At 35.2% G+C, this 15,761-nt stretch overlaps 1 protein-coding gene across 6 annotated transcripts in view; it reads right to left on the bottom strand.

Annotated features, from left to right (window-relative positions):
* Positions 1-14,529, bottom strand: part of LOC123556716 (kinase D-interacting substrate of 220 kDa B-like) — an 88,791-nt gene extending 74,262 nt beyond the window's left edge. For 4 of the 6 annotated variants that reach the window (XM_045347638.2, XM_045347643.2, XM_045347641.2 and 1 more), the window contains exon 1: positions 7,491-7,577. The gene's annotated coding sequence lies outside the window, so the exon portion shown is untranslated. Of the gene's footprint in view, positions 1-7,450; positions 7,578-14,471 lie in introns of those variants that run through there. The other 2 variants (XM_045347639.2, XM_045347640.2) reach the window with 2 other exon arrangements.
* Between the last annotated feature and the right edge of the window lie 1,232 nt (positions 14,530-15,761).

The following is a 15,761-nucleotide window of genomic DNA, read 5'->3' as shown; positions in this document are numbered from 1 at the left end:
AGGGGCCATAACTCTGAAACCCATTATGGGATCTGGCCGGTTCAATAAAGGAACAGATTTTATGGCGACACAGCTTTTGTGCAAGTTTAAATTCAAATCATAAATGAAGCTGCTATTGTGCAGACAAGGTCAAAATAGCTAATTTTGGCCCTTTCAGGGGCCATAACTCTGGAACCCATAAAGAGATCCCGCCAGTTCAAGAAAGGAATCAAGATCTTATAGTGGAACAAGTTGTGTGCATGTTTGGTTAAAATAAAATCATAAATGAAGCTGCTATTGTGCAGACAAGGTCAAAATAGCTAATTCTGGCCCTTTCAGGGGCCATAACTCTAGAACCCATACTGGAATCTGGCCAGTTAAAGAAAGCAACCAAGATCTTACGGTGATACAAGTTGTGTGCCAGTTTGGTAAAAATCAAATCATAAATAAAGCTGCTATTGTGCAGACAAGGTCAAAATAGCTAATTTTGGCCCTTTCAGGGGCCATAACTCTGGAACCCATATTGGGATCTGGCCAGTTCAAGAAAGGAACCGAGATCTTATGGTGATACAAGTTGTGTGCAAGTTTGGTTAAAATAAAATCATAAATGAAACCACTATCGTGCAGACAAGTAATTGTTGACGGACGGACGCATGCACGGACGCACGGACTGACGACGGACGACGGACGAAGGGTGATCACAAAAGCTCACCTTGTCACTATGTGACAGGTGAGCTAAAAATGGAGACAACTCCGCTAAGACTTTATTGCAGGCTTATGTGACTACTGACCCAGTACCTCATGCAAACCATGCACTTTTTACATCTAGCCGCGAAAAAAGCATGCATAATTACTATAAGGATTAGCAGTCTGATAAGATCAAATCAGATAATGAGACAATGGGAAAGTGTGACATTTTTTGTGGTGAAATTTGTCAACAAACAGACAACTTTTTTGAAAAGGTCAAAAACCCACAGTATTTCACAAGGTAAAATATGTTGAGAAAGCGAACAATCTGCTACCTATATATATATGCTTCAGACTCAAAGTATGGGAAAAATATCTAGAAATATGAAACAAGTATGCCCAAGGGCAGAATGTCGAGCCCGCCAGCTGTCAATTGTGACCTTGACCTTAGACCTAGGGACCTGGTTCTTGAGCATGACACTCCGTCTCATAAATTATTATGGTGAACATTCATGCCAAGTTACATCAAAATCCCACCATGCATGAAGAAGAAATACTCCAGACAAACTTCAATTTGACCTTTGACCTCCAACTGTGAACTCGACCTTTGAGAACATGGGGTTTGCGCACAACATGCCTTCTCATTGAGGTAAACATTCATGCCAAATATAAACAAGATTGGTCCATGCATGTCAAAGTTATGGTCCGAACAAAATCAGACGGACGGACGGATGCACCCACATACACCAAAATGCCAAAAGTGGAAACTTAGTCGAGCTAACTGCAAGCGGGCTCGACAAAAACCAAAGAAAACAATTTCAGGAGAGTTAGATGCATGACTGTGTTATCCTGCATAGCATTTAACACAGATAGCTTACTTTTCCATTGCACTGATATAGCATAGATAGGACAGTGTTCGCTCAACAATTTCACTCTGTAAACAGACTGTTTGCCTTGTGTGAAGAGGGCTTAGGATAAGTCTTTACATATGATTAACCATTTCCAAATAAGGAATGAAAAGTGATGCTTAAGGAGGTAGTATACCTTATAACCAGGGTAAATTCAAATTAGCTGAACAGTAGCAATTTATTGTATTTCGTGTAATTTATGTTTTAGCTGCTACAATCTCAAGTTTGTTTATCTCTGTCCCTTCAAGTACAATTTTTATCCAGGTTTGAAGTACATGGCCCCAGCAAAGTTATTTATATTGAAACCGGGAAGAAGATAGCAATGTCATTGCTCCAGATTGAAAGAAGAAGGAAAATATGGATATTAAACACTTTTCAGTGTATTTTGGTTTCGCTTTTATCCGTAGAAACCTGCGTAGTTGATAGTTTAACTAGTAAGTATGCGTGTGAGCTTTCTAATATAAGCTTAAAATGTATATGTCGTGAGGCTCGTGTTTCCATGGTAACGGGTTTTCTTTCATTTCAAGTAAGAATGATAACGGGTTTTTCGACCGCTTCAGTGCCATTCTGATAATGACCAACATGGAGTATTAGGGTAATATTATTAGCAGAATACTAAACACTTTTCACATGGTTATCTTAACGTTTAAAGTAGCCATGGGAACAGAGATGTTTAAAATATCTTATATCTTGCTTTTTATCATAATTTCTTAGAAAAATATTTAATAAAATTATCTTTCTCGTTTAATGAAGCTTCAAAATATTTTATTTTTAAGGTAAGTTATATGTTTGTGTTATTTGCATTTATGATTTATTTACTTAAAATACTTACAGCAGTACCCCTTGTCTGACATGTTTACTTGCAATTAAATTACTATTCTCATGACTACTGTTGAAATACAGATAAAAATCTGAAGCTGTGTTCCTTAAATAATCAAGTGTCAACACCTTTGAATTTTTCATTTAGATATAAATGTTATGTGATTCATTTCCATGATAACATTAATCTAATTCAAATCACTATGTTCTACTGAAATTTGAACAATTTTAGAGCATAGTTTTAGAAAATAATTACCAAACTAGAAGATGCTTTTGTAAAAAAGCGCATGTCTCCCCCAAAGTCGTATAGGCAAGAAGTCAATAGGGGTCAGGAGCGAAAGTCAAAGAGACACTGATGGTTGGCTGCAATAGGTATCATCTACTTGGCATGTCCAGTCATCCCACTAAGTTTCAACACTCTTGGCCTAGTGGTTCTCACGTCACTGTTCAGGCTTCTGTGACCTTGACCTTTGATCAAGTGACCCCAAAATAAATAGGGGTCATCTACTCTGCATGTCCAATCATCCTATTAAGTTTCAACATTCTAGGTCAAGTGGTTCTCAAGTTATTTTCCGGAAATGATTTTACATGACCAGGCCCCTCTGACCTTGACCTTTAATAGACTGACCCAAAAATCAATAGGGGTCATCTACTCTGCATGTTCAATCATCCTATGAAGTTTCAACATTCTGGGTCAAGTGGTTCTCAAGTTATTGATCTGAAATTGTTTTCCATGTTCAGGCTCCTGTGACCTTGACCTTTAACAAAGTGACCCCAAAATCGATAGGGGTCATCTACTCTGCATGTTCAATCATCCTATGAAGTTTCAAGATTCTGGATCAAGAGGTTCTCAAGTTATTGATCAAAAATGGTTATCAATGTTCAGGCCCCTGTGACCTTGACCTTTAACGAGTGACCCCAAAAACAATAGGGGTCATTTACTCTGCATGACCAATCATCCTATGAAGTTTCAACATTCTGGGTCGAGTGGTTCTCAAGTTACTGACCGGAAACGGTTTTCCATGTTCAGGCCCCTGTGACCTTGACCTTTAATAGACTGACCCCAAAATTAATTGGGGTCATTTACTCTGCATGTCCAATTATCCTATGAAGCTTTAACATTCTTGGTCAAGAGGTTCTCAAGTTATTGATCGGAAACGGTTTTCTATGTTCAGGCCCCTGTGACCTTGACCTTTAACAGAGTGACCCCAAAATCAACAGGGGTCATCTACTCTGCATGACCAATCATCCTATGAAGTTTCAACATTCTGGGTCAAGTGGTTCTCAAGTTACTGACCGGAAATGGTTTTCAATGTTCAGGCCCCTGTGACCTTGACCTTTAACACAGTGACCCCAAAATCAATAGGGGTCATCTACTTTGCATGTACAATCATCCTATGAAGTTTTTCAACATTCTGGGTCAAGTGGTACTCAAGTTATTGATCGGAAATGGTTTTCAATGTTCAGGCCCCTGTGACCTTGACCTTTAACGGAATGACCCCAAAAACAATAGTGGTCATCTACTCTACATGATCAATCATCCTATGAAGTTTCAACATTCTGGGTCAAGTGGTTCTCTACTTATTGATCGGAAATGGTTTTCAATGTTCAGGCCCCTTTGACCTTGACCTTTGATGGAGTGACCCCAAAAACAATAGGGGTTGTCTACTCCAGCAGCCCTACAACCCTATGAAGTTTGAAGGTTCTAGATCAAATGGTTCTCCAGTTATTGATCGGAAATGAAATGTGACGTACGGACGGACAGGGCAAAAACAATATGTCTCCCCCAGAGGGAGGTGGGGGGGGAGACATAATTATCACTGAAAACAGAAAAACAGGTGCAACGAGTCAAACTGCCCTATTTTAATTTGAAAGTGGCTGTTATAAATAACCTTTCACCCAATTCACAAACATCAGTTACTATCATCCATTTTCTTACATTCAACATAAAATTTCAATATAAATATATAAAAGCTGCAAAATATTGATCATTATTCAGAGTGAAAGACACATAAAAATATTTCGGCAAATAATGGCTATCTAAAACTAGTTCAAATAAAACAAGAGCTGTCGGAGGACAGCAACGCTCGACTATTCAACAGCCTTGTCGATTGAATGAATACGGAAGTCGAAAAAGGGGTATAATTTAAAAAAAGCAAAATAGGGTTATGGAACCTGCATAGTGCTTATCAGCTCATGACAGTCGACAAGTGTGTGAAGTTTCAATCCATTCCCATTAGTGGGTACTGAGATACCAGCTTACATAGAAGAATTTAACCCAAAACTCTTAAGTTTAAAAAGGGGCATAATTTTGTAAAATGCAAAGTTGAGTTATTGACCCTTTGCACTGCATGTCATATCATGACAGTGAACAAGTGTGTGAAGTTTCAATCTTTTTTGAGATACCAGCTTACATACAAAAACTTAACCAAAAATTTCTATGTTGAAAAAGGGGCATAACTTAGTAAAAAAGCAAAATAAAGTTATGGGACCTGCTTTGTGCATGTCAGATCATCACAGTAAATAAGTGTGTGAAGTTTCAATCCATTCCCACAAGTGGTTACTGAGATACCAGCTTACATACAAAACCTTAACCAAAAATTTCTAAGTCAAAAAAGGGGCATAATTTTGTAAAAAAGCAAAATAGAGTTATGGAACCTGTGCAATGTAAGTCAGTTTACCACAGTGAATAAGTGTGTGAAGTTTCAATCCATTCCCACAAGTGGTTGCTGAGATACCAGCTTACATACAAAAACTTAACCAAATCGGGACGCGGACACCGCCGCGGACGCGGACGCATGGGTGAGTCCAATAGCTCTACTATTCTATGAATAGTCGAGCTAAAAGATAAAAGCTAATAATTTTGCGCAGTCACTGAGACTTTAAGGTAACAATGTTTTGTAGCATTTCTGCAGTAATTTATTCACTATTTCGGCATTTAATATTCAACCATTAAGCATCAGATCAAGAAACAGGTTAATGATTTTTTTTCATTTATAAGAATAAATATACAAACACATTTGGTTTGTCGTAAAAGTTGCCGTAAATCGTCATGATAGCTTCCGTTTGGGCATACGTCAATACAAATGTTACGGTATACTACCTCCTTAAATAAAACTCTTGAGTACACATATTATGCTATAGGACAGAATCTATCTGATGGAAACTTATCATAATCCCTGTTAACAATATTTAAATGGGAAGGAATGCCCAATAATAACTTTTATTTGAAAGCAATCATCAAGCCTATCTTAACGCTAAAAGGCATAATTTGAGAATGTCCTACATATAAGCCTTTGCTCCATGTGTTTCTATATTTTTATTGGCATGTCAAGAATTTCAATACTTCTATTGGATGCGCTTCCTTAACTGCTTTTATTGTTTTCAATTAGACTATACCTATAAACACAACACTAATAAAACAAGATCATGCAAAATTTCCTGGAGGATTATTAGAAAATATTTCTAATAAATCTAAATTATCTCATTCATGTTAAAAAATTGAAACATATCAGGCAAAACTTGCATAATTTATTTTATATATCATTCAAACACAACCATTTTTCAGAGTTTTTAACTACACTGTCACATAAAACACACTGAAACCATGAGTCTGCAAAACTATGTTAAAACTACTTGAACTTTATCTGTCACAAACACTTACATGTATCTGTAACTAGTTTAGTAATACATTTTCATCAAGCACATAATATACACTGAATTTCATAAGGATAAATTATGTTCATTTGTTTAGTTTTGGGTTTAACGCAGTTTTTTCAACAGTATTTCAGTTAACGGTGGGAAAGTCAATATAACCAGTGTTCCTGGATTCTGTACCAGTACAAACCTGTTCTCCGCAAGTAACTGCCAACTTCCCAACAGGAATCAGAAGTGGAGTACAAATGATTTCAGACACAATGTCTTTCATCAAATTGTCACGGAGAACATACCCGAGGATCGAACTCACAATCCACAGATCTGCGCTCTCCCTATTGAGCTAAGCGAGACTGAGCAAAGTCTAGGTCCCCAGCAGGGGTTTGACTAAATGGCAGATAGATAAGCAGGTGTACTAAATTTTGTTCATGGCTCACCCAAGTGCATTTAAGCACAATTGCAACATGGCCCTGGAGACTTTAACCCTTATCATGCTGGACACAATTGATCCTGCCTTTGCAACCAGTGTATATCTTGATCAGCCTGCACATCTGTGAAGTTTGATCAAGAACTACACTGTTTGCCATTCAGTCAGTATCTTTTTGGTAAGCACCCCTTTTAACAGTTAATGGTACTGTCCAAATTAAAAGATGGACAAGTTCATTATAGAATTCAAAAGGGTAAGGGTTAAAGGCGACATTTCATTACCTCAGTACAAAAAGGGTTTATCTGCACTGACATAAAAAAGCAGTTATTCACTTTCAAAGGGAGACACAGATAGAACTGTGGACAAAAAATTAATATCCTTTAAATTATGGTGCTAACAATGTTTTTTCATGTTTAGTTAAAATAGGTAGGTTATTTCTTAATCTGACAAAAGACGGTGCACAATGTTTATGATTTTGCTAACATGACCCACATAATTATGCCACATTTGAAAAACGCCTGAAAATTGCTACAAAATGTCATATTCTACTTTTCTGTTTTAAAGTTACTCATTTTTTCTACTGAGGACAAGGTAAGGTTATTCAAGTCTGATGATAAAATTCTTGTTTTGACGATTTGTCAGTTTTCGTGACTTCACATAATATAGTCTGAAAGTGACTTCCATTTAGTTTGCTAAACTGCCTCTATTTCCTTTAACTGACTGTATAAAATAGTATATATGATTGGTGAAAAAATACTTTAACATTCCTTTAATGCCAAGGTGACAATTTTATCAAGGAATTAAAACAAAAAAGCTCCTTTTTAAAAAAAAAATAAATTTAACGATTTGATGCATTAAAGAGAAGCCTATTCAGGTTAATGGTATAAAACACTTTTCTACACTTATTTCAATGTCTTTGTTATTTTGCTCCGATTGAGAAGATTTAAATAATTATATAATTCTTGTCAATACTTACAACATTCAGAGGGAGAAGAAATGACTATAAAAAACAATACCTGCCAAATAAAAACAATAATAACCAAATACTTCCTTCAAGTTTTACTGATGCTCACTTATTAAATTGTATACTCTCAATATTTAAATCTTATAATACAACCCTTATAAAAAGTATCATTAATTAACATAAAATTATTCACACTCATACTTCCTGTTCAAACACTTCATCATAAGTATAGATATAACATGATAATATGACAATAATTAGACAATCAATGGACTGTATACAGGAGAGAGTCAAAGTTTGTAGGAATTTAACACTTACCATGCTAAATTTCTATAATAAACTTGTCCATCTTTCAGTCTGGACAGTACTATTGACTGTTAAAAGGGGTGCTTACCAAAAAGATACTGACCGAATGGCGAACAGTGCAATCATGATCAGACTGCACAGATGTGCAGGCTGATTTTGATCTACACTGGTCGCAAAGGCAGACTCAATCGTGTCCAGCAGAATAAGGGTCAAATCTGCAGCAGTTTCAGAGAAAGTTTTCCATACAACCTTATAGAGAAAACTAGCCTAACCACCTGGTGGTTAAATTTTTTGTAACAAAACAGAGAGCGTCCAGGGAATTCAACAGAGAGACACTAAAGGACCATTTCTTTGATATTATCTCAAAATCAGTTTAGCAGTTACTTAGAAGAGTATTTTTAAAGGTTTTCCTTTCGGTTGCAATGGCATTTAGAATTCAGCATGGATGCTCTACTTCTGAAGGAATCCAAAGGGGGATCACCAAAGGAACATTCCTGTAAAGTTTGGCTGAAAATGGCATAGTGGTTTAGGAGTAGATGTCCTTTAAAACAAAAGGGCCATGAAGGCCCTGTATCGCTCACCTGACCTATTGACCTAAAGATCATCAAGATTAACATTCTGACCAAGTTTCATTAAGATATGGTCATAAATGTGGCCTCTAAAGTGTTAAATAGCTTTTCCTTCCATCTGACCCAGTGACCTAGTTTTTGACCCGAAATGACCCAGATTCGAATTTGACCTAAAGATTACCAAGATTAACATTCTGACTAAGTTTCGTGAAGATATAGTCATAAATGTGGCCTCTAGAGTGTTAACAAGCTTTTCCTTTGATTTGACCTAGTGACCTAGTTTTTGACCCCACCTGACCCAAATTTGAACTTGACTTATAGATCATCATGACTAACATTCTGACCAAGTTTCATTAAGAATAATATACGGTCATAAATGTGGCCTCTACCGTGTAAACTAGCTTTTCCTTTGATTTGACCTGGTGACCTAGTTTTTGATCCTACATGACCCAGATTCAAATTGGACCTTGAGATCATCAAGATTAACATTCTGACCAAGTTTCATAAAGATACAGTCATACATCTGGCCTCTACAGTGTTAAACTTTTCCTTTGATTTGACCTGGTGACCTAGTTTTTGAACCTGGATGACCCAATATCGAACTTGTCCAAGACTTTAATGAGGGTAACATTCTGACCATTCAGTTAAGTCATTACAGATTAAAGGCCCAAATTGATGACCCCCATAGAGATGTTAACATACGCTTTTCCTTTGATTGATGACCTGGTGACCTGGTTTTTGACCCTATTGAATGACCCATATAAAATTCGTCCCAAAGATTTTTATTGAAGGTAACATTCTGACCAAGTTTCATTAAGATCGGTACCAAAAATGGTACCTCTAGAGGTGTTAAGAAAGCTTTTCCTTCGATTTGACCTGGTGACCTAGTTTTTTGACCCATATGACCCAATATCGAATCTGGTTCCAAGATTTTATTGATGGTAACATTCATGACCAACTGTTTCATTAAGTTTGTGGTGCACAAATATGTCACCTCTAGGTGTTAACAGTCAAATTGCTGACGACGGACGGACAACGGACAATCACTAAAGCTCACCTTTGAGCACTTCATGCTCAGGTAAGCTAAAAATAGTGAGAAGACACATGATCTCTACTTTTCTGTTTAGTGGTTTATAGGTGATTAACGAACATAATAGTAAGTAGTTCTTTTTTTAAATGGTCCCAGCTATGTGTGACAGCTCTCATAAGATTGTTTTTATTTACTACTGTCCTACCTAAAACAAATTGGCAAAAAATTAAAATTTGTCCAGACACAGGTACAAATGGGCTATTTTGTCAGGGAACATTTCAGAGTAGAAATTGTGTATATTTAACAATGTAAGTGTGTTATTTGCTTGTAAATTTGAGTATAAAATAAGAGAATAGGAAAAACAGCTCCAACTAGTAGAAAGTAAAAGTTAAGTTGTGACAACTATTTTGAATGAAAACTGACACAGAAATCTATGTTACTAAAAACCCATAAAACTGTACAAACTGATTTTATAATCAAGCTGAATTTTGGTATTTTCCCATGCATTTAAATTATCGGTACTTTACAAATGGAATTGAAACTATCATAAACAAGAAGGACATGATGGCCCTAGATCCCTCACCTGACATTCATAGCTGGATTCAAATAATATTGGAACAAGGAACAATTGCTGTAAAATTATTTTAAAACTAGGCCAGTGGTTTCAACAGAGAAGAAGTTTACAGTTTTCCTAATAGCAATATAGGGAAACTAGCCTCACCTCCACTGGCGTCTATGTCTTTTAATGAAACAGAATGTTTGAAGAAATGAAATTATTTCAAATCGAGCCAGCTGTTTCAGAGCAGTCACTGCTCCTAGACAATTCCTAGCAGGATTGTCTGGAGGCATGGATCCGTACCTTTTGAATAAGATACTATAGGTACAAATCAGCCCTTAGACACTTCCTGTATGATGATATATGATTAGTCATTATTTTTTTAAACAAGAATAGTGTCCACAGAACATGGATGCCCCCACATACTGCACCATAACCTAAACAGCAAAGTTTTTACTACAGAATGAAGGATATTCGACTAAACATTTGAAACTTATTGTATTTAGGTAACTTAAGGTTCTGTGTCTGAGCAACTTTTATTTTTAATCCATTCTTTCAAAAAGTGTATGTGGAGTTGTACACACCAAATTTCTTCACTATGGCCTATTTTGTGAAATTAAGAAAGGGCCATAATTCTAGAAAAAACAGCCACAGAAAACAAGACTTTTCTCTGTATTCTATATAGCAAAACTATCAAAGGGCCAAAACTGTTGTAAAATTAGCCACAGCAAAAGTTCTTCCTTTATGGTCATCCGCTAATCAAGCTTGTTCACCTGTGAAAGTTTGAAGCAAATCAGGCTAAGTGTGGGAGGAGTTGGACACACAAGATTTCAGACATACGGACAGCAACGCTATATGCACCCTCAGAAAATGTCTGATTACTCTCGTAAAGTGTATCAGATTTGAAGACTGCCGAGTGTGGTTTATTTGTTTTAGTGCTCTTTCTTCAGCATGTTTAATCACCCTGTGTTGAACAATGTCCTGTTCGAATTTTCAGATGACCCTGGGTTTTGAACGTTTCATTCCTGGTGTTTATTTTATATATATTATGGCAGGTATTTTTTAAGATAGACTTCTGGGGTCTTATTGATAGCAGTGATTTTTTTCCTTCTTTATATAGTACCGGTAAACAGACCTTTTCCCAATTGAAAAAAGCGACCATTTTTCCAAATTTTCATTAAAAACCCCAAAATGACGGAGAAAAAATGTTTATATCGTAAAAATTTTGTTTAATTACAATCGGCCATTTGTGGAAAGCATAACTTGACTTCGCATGAAAATCGCAATCAGTCATGGACATCTAAAAAATTTATATTTAATGAACCTTTCTCAAACTGTCAACACCTTCTCAGCAAGCTTTATATGTGTGAACACACATTTCATAATTACGGGCACATCAAAGGAGAAGATAATTTGTGTGTCTGCCATAAAATTTTGCATTTCACATGGTTTTAATGATTCTACTGGCCCATTATCCATCGCGTTAGGATATGTACAAAAATTAACCGACATCATGGCCACATAAATGATTATTTTAATTTTAGAAAGTATAATTATTAATAAAGAAAATACACGAAAAAAAACTTTATCGTATATCAGTACCGTACCTGCTTTAAGACCCAGCCGAAAGCACTCTTCAATAGGAGGTGCAAAATAACGTAAACACAAGACAGCTGACAAAAATTGTCCGATTTACGGGGATATTTACGTGCTATCAAACTGGTAAAAAATGTATGAAGCTCTACCTTGGAGTAAAATACACACCTCTTTGTGTAAATGAAAAAAACTCGTAAGAAAGTGTGCAAAATATATTCAAATGCACCACAAATAGAAATTGGCCTTCTCATTAGACGTTAGCTTCACTCATGCTACTCTGTAGAGAGGGTCAGAGCCCCCTTACAGAGGCTCATACAGCTGATATAGTTAACATTTTTAAGCATAAGAAAGCCTGGGACACTGCATTATGAATTCAATCATGTTTATGGGATGTTAAATCCACGGAATAAAAGAAAAAAAATGTTCTAAATGATGTTATTAACTTATTATCAAAAATTCCCTATTAGAGTAAAAACCCCGCTATTTTCCCCAGTTTGAATAAAAAACGCCGTAATAATTCCAAATTTAACTGGTACCAGACCTTTTCCCAAAATGGAAAAAATACACTGAATAGAATTTCAGACTCATGTGGTTAATCCAATTATACAATTAGAATGTCACTAGCTACTCAAAATACTAATCTCAGCGTCAAACTGGCAAAAAAAGATAAAATATTATGTATAATCAATCATGCATGATCTTAATGTCTGTGAGAAAAATCTGATAGCCGATTTATTTTGTTGGCGTCACTAAAATTCGCCAATTGAAGATTTTCAGCGCCAGATTTTTTTTTTGTCGCATTTGGTGCCATTGGTGTCAGTCAGTTTCAACCATTTGATCCATTTCAGCTGCCTTACACATGTTACACAAACTAATTATGCCTTCAGAATCTATCATTGAAATTGAAGCATTTTAACAGTAGTCTTGCTAGGTCCAATTTTTGGGAGAAGTCACTTCTCCTTCAAGCTGATTTAGGGAGAAGCGGGGATACTTTAGGGAGAAGTGGGAAGACTCCATCGTTTTTTTATTTCTTCCTAAACGCTTTGAAGTAATTCGAAAGGTGGCTATAATTTTCTTGTTTCTAGATAAAAAAAACATTGATGTGATCATTCATTTTCTTAGTTACATAACTTACATCATTTCCCATACAGTGATTATTGTTTCATTACAAAATTCGGAAAAAAACTTGTTTTCTGAAATTCAAGCCGGTGTTGTAAATCTAACCCGCCGATTTTTGGTGCCATATTGTGTAATAGTACATGAATGCAGGATGAAAAGGGGTTTATTATTAATACCGAGCCACCACTGGTGTGAACAGTTTCTCTTTCGAATAAAACTGAAAGTAAACTGTGTCAAACCTAGAAATACATATTCAAATCAATTCATCCATCAAAGTCAGTTTTACAAAGTTAATACTTTACATGTTGTTCTTTTACCATGGATACCAAATAATTGTGTCTATAATTCCAATTAATTGCATGGTTAATCGACAATTTCTTCATAAAACGACTCGCACATGTTAACAATTAAACGCATTAGAAAATATATATTAAAATTTGTTGTTCTTATTTTCATAAAAAAAATGCATGAAAAGGTCCGTATCAGTTTTGGCTATTTGTTTTTTATAGGTTCAAAAGTTGGTTATTATTTTTTGGAGGCCAGTGTGAGCCCTATATATATTAAAATAAATAAATAAATTTAATTCAATAGATCTAAAGTCTTCAACAACTTTTTAAAAAATTTAAACTTAATCAAAACTATTTTTTAATTCCAAATAATAATAAATTGCTGAATATGTTGATTAAGTATGTGCTAAAAGTTCTATTGTTATACTTCTCTGATCTTTGAGACTGCTCAACACCTACCATTATCAGAGATGAATCAAGTATAACAACAGAACATTTGACACCTACTTAATCAATATAATAAACAGAAGGTGAAACAGCTACATGTAGGATTGAAACAACCAGGTGAAAAGTCTAGGGGAGAAACATCTAGGACGGGAAAAGTCATGATACCTTGATATTTTTGAATTCAGTCATAAATCACTTCAAAAATAGCATTTTTGAAGAAACACGGGTGTATTTCAGTTATGGTAATTTCCCGCGCGGTCGCCGAATTTCAATCTGTTATAAAATTGTTTTGCTTTAACGTATTGTATTTTCCTTTGGTATGTTGATTATTTATGATATATATGATTGAATTATATAAAAAAACCTTCAAAAATACCTTTAATTAAAAAAAATACAGGTGTATTCCGGTTACAGAAAGTGTATTCCGGTTTTTAGGTGGATTCCGGTTTAATGTGTGACCCCAAAAACAGTGCTAAATAAATATGCTATAGTATTTATATGTTCTAGAATTAATATTAAAATAAAAAACTTCTGAGAGCCGTTAAAAAAGCCAGGGGCATTTCTATGTCCCCACATAAAAAAGTTTTGATATGTTTGCCATCAGTCAAAATAATTCAACGTTCAGATTGTTTTATATTTGTGACGGGCAATCTAAACGTCAAAACTTTGAAAGACCAAAATAATGGAGGATAAATCACAGTACACTGAGTCATGTAAAGTTGTTGGTTTTATAGCTTACGGATATTGGCGTGTAGACACAATATTTCCTATGATCATGTCAAATTAGTTAGACTAGTTTGCCAGGAAAGCGAGCCTCACATTTTGTTTGTTTGTTGAATGAATGACATCTGACCTTTAGGCTATGAAAAATTCATGCTAGGAAGATTTTTGAGGGAGTGTGCTCCAAGTGCGCACCCTCTGGATCCGCTCCCGAGATTGCTGATATGTTTATGTAGTTGTAATTGATCCGAATATGAAACTATTCGAAAATAAGTACACTCGCAAAGAAAACGTAAATTTTACAGATAAACACATTCTTCTTATTCAAAGCAATTAGCAGAAGAATAAAGCTTGAATTTGTCGTATGAACAAAACTACAAACATTTGTAAAAATGTCACTTACATTAACCATGTCGCATTTTGCACCTTTGTTCTTTCATTTTCTTGTTGTTGTTGTTCCGGAAGTAAATTATTGTGTGCGCTTGCGCAAAAAACAACAACACGATGTCTTGGATAAATTCCGTTCACCCGTATTACTTATAGGCTCGAGACTACCAATTGTTTTCCATCAATTCAGTCGATAAGACTACAACAAATAAACATAAGTACAACCGACTATGACTAACAATGGAAAATAACTTAAAAAAGAAAGAGTTTTAATGAGAGGGTAATATACGGTTACGTTGTGCCTTCTTGCCATAATGACACTCCTAGTAACATAATTGTCCGAGGGCTTTAGTCCAATAGCCATTATGAAAATAGGTGTGCCATTATAGCCAAAGAGCACACACAAACTGTTCACTGATCTTATAATATGAAATAAGACAAAGCCCCAAAGCGAGCTCAAAGACAGCAGGTTTAACTTTAAAGGAAAAGGCAATGTTGTTCTTATGATAATTCCGTCTGCTAGGGTTTCTTAAATCTTTTAAAAAAGTGAAAGAATTTTCAAAATCGGTTAAGTTATTAGCATTTAAATAATTTTTTTTTAAATAGCGGCCATTTTGATTCTATGGCAACAAAAAACAAAATAATGGATTTATTCAGTTTCTAGATACATATTTGAACTTTACTGTAAAATAATTTCTCTACTTTTTCCAGCTATAACAAAAGAAATTACCATGTTTTACATCTTACAGTCAAGAAACATAAGAAGTTAATCTATTTAAAAGGTTATTTGCTAAATAAAGAATTCAAGAGTGTGTAAATGACGTCACATACACACTAAAATGGCTGCCTCCATTATCTGCTATTTTCTTAAATTTCAAACTGCCATATCTTTTTCAATAGTGGTTCTATTTTGAAAATTCTTTCAGCGTTATGAAAGGCTTGATGATACTTTCATAAAAAAATAACTTATCGTCAGGCTTTCCTTGCCCCTTAAAAATATTACAAAGAAACTATTCTCTTCTAAAATGATATATTGATAAAGAGAAATTTTCTGAAAAGATTATCTCAATAGTCGAAAGTTTCCTGAAAATATTATTGCATTAATTTACATTAGTATCTCGATATTTTTCCGTAAGTGCCCACAGTTGCCATTTATTAGCTATATAGTTCATCATCATCATCATCATCATCATCCATCATCATCATCCGGTATAAGGGTTGGAATCCGTGTCGGAATGTCGGAAACCCTGTGTAAAATTCTGTGCAGACCAATAAAAGAGCTGTAAAAGTGTCGTAGAGGTTAAAA

The sequence above is a fragment of the Mercenaria mercenaria genome, chromosome 5 (assembly GCF_021730395.1).
Source record: "Mercenaria mercenaria strain notata chromosome 5, MADL_Memer_1, whole genome shotgun sequence".
In the NCBI taxonomy this organism is placed as follows: domain Eukaryota; kingdom Metazoa; phylum Mollusca; class Bivalvia; order Venerida; family Veneridae; genus Mercenaria; species Mercenaria mercenaria.
Note: the sequence above shows the minus strand (reverse complement) of the source record. Positions and strands in the feature narration are given on the sequence as shown.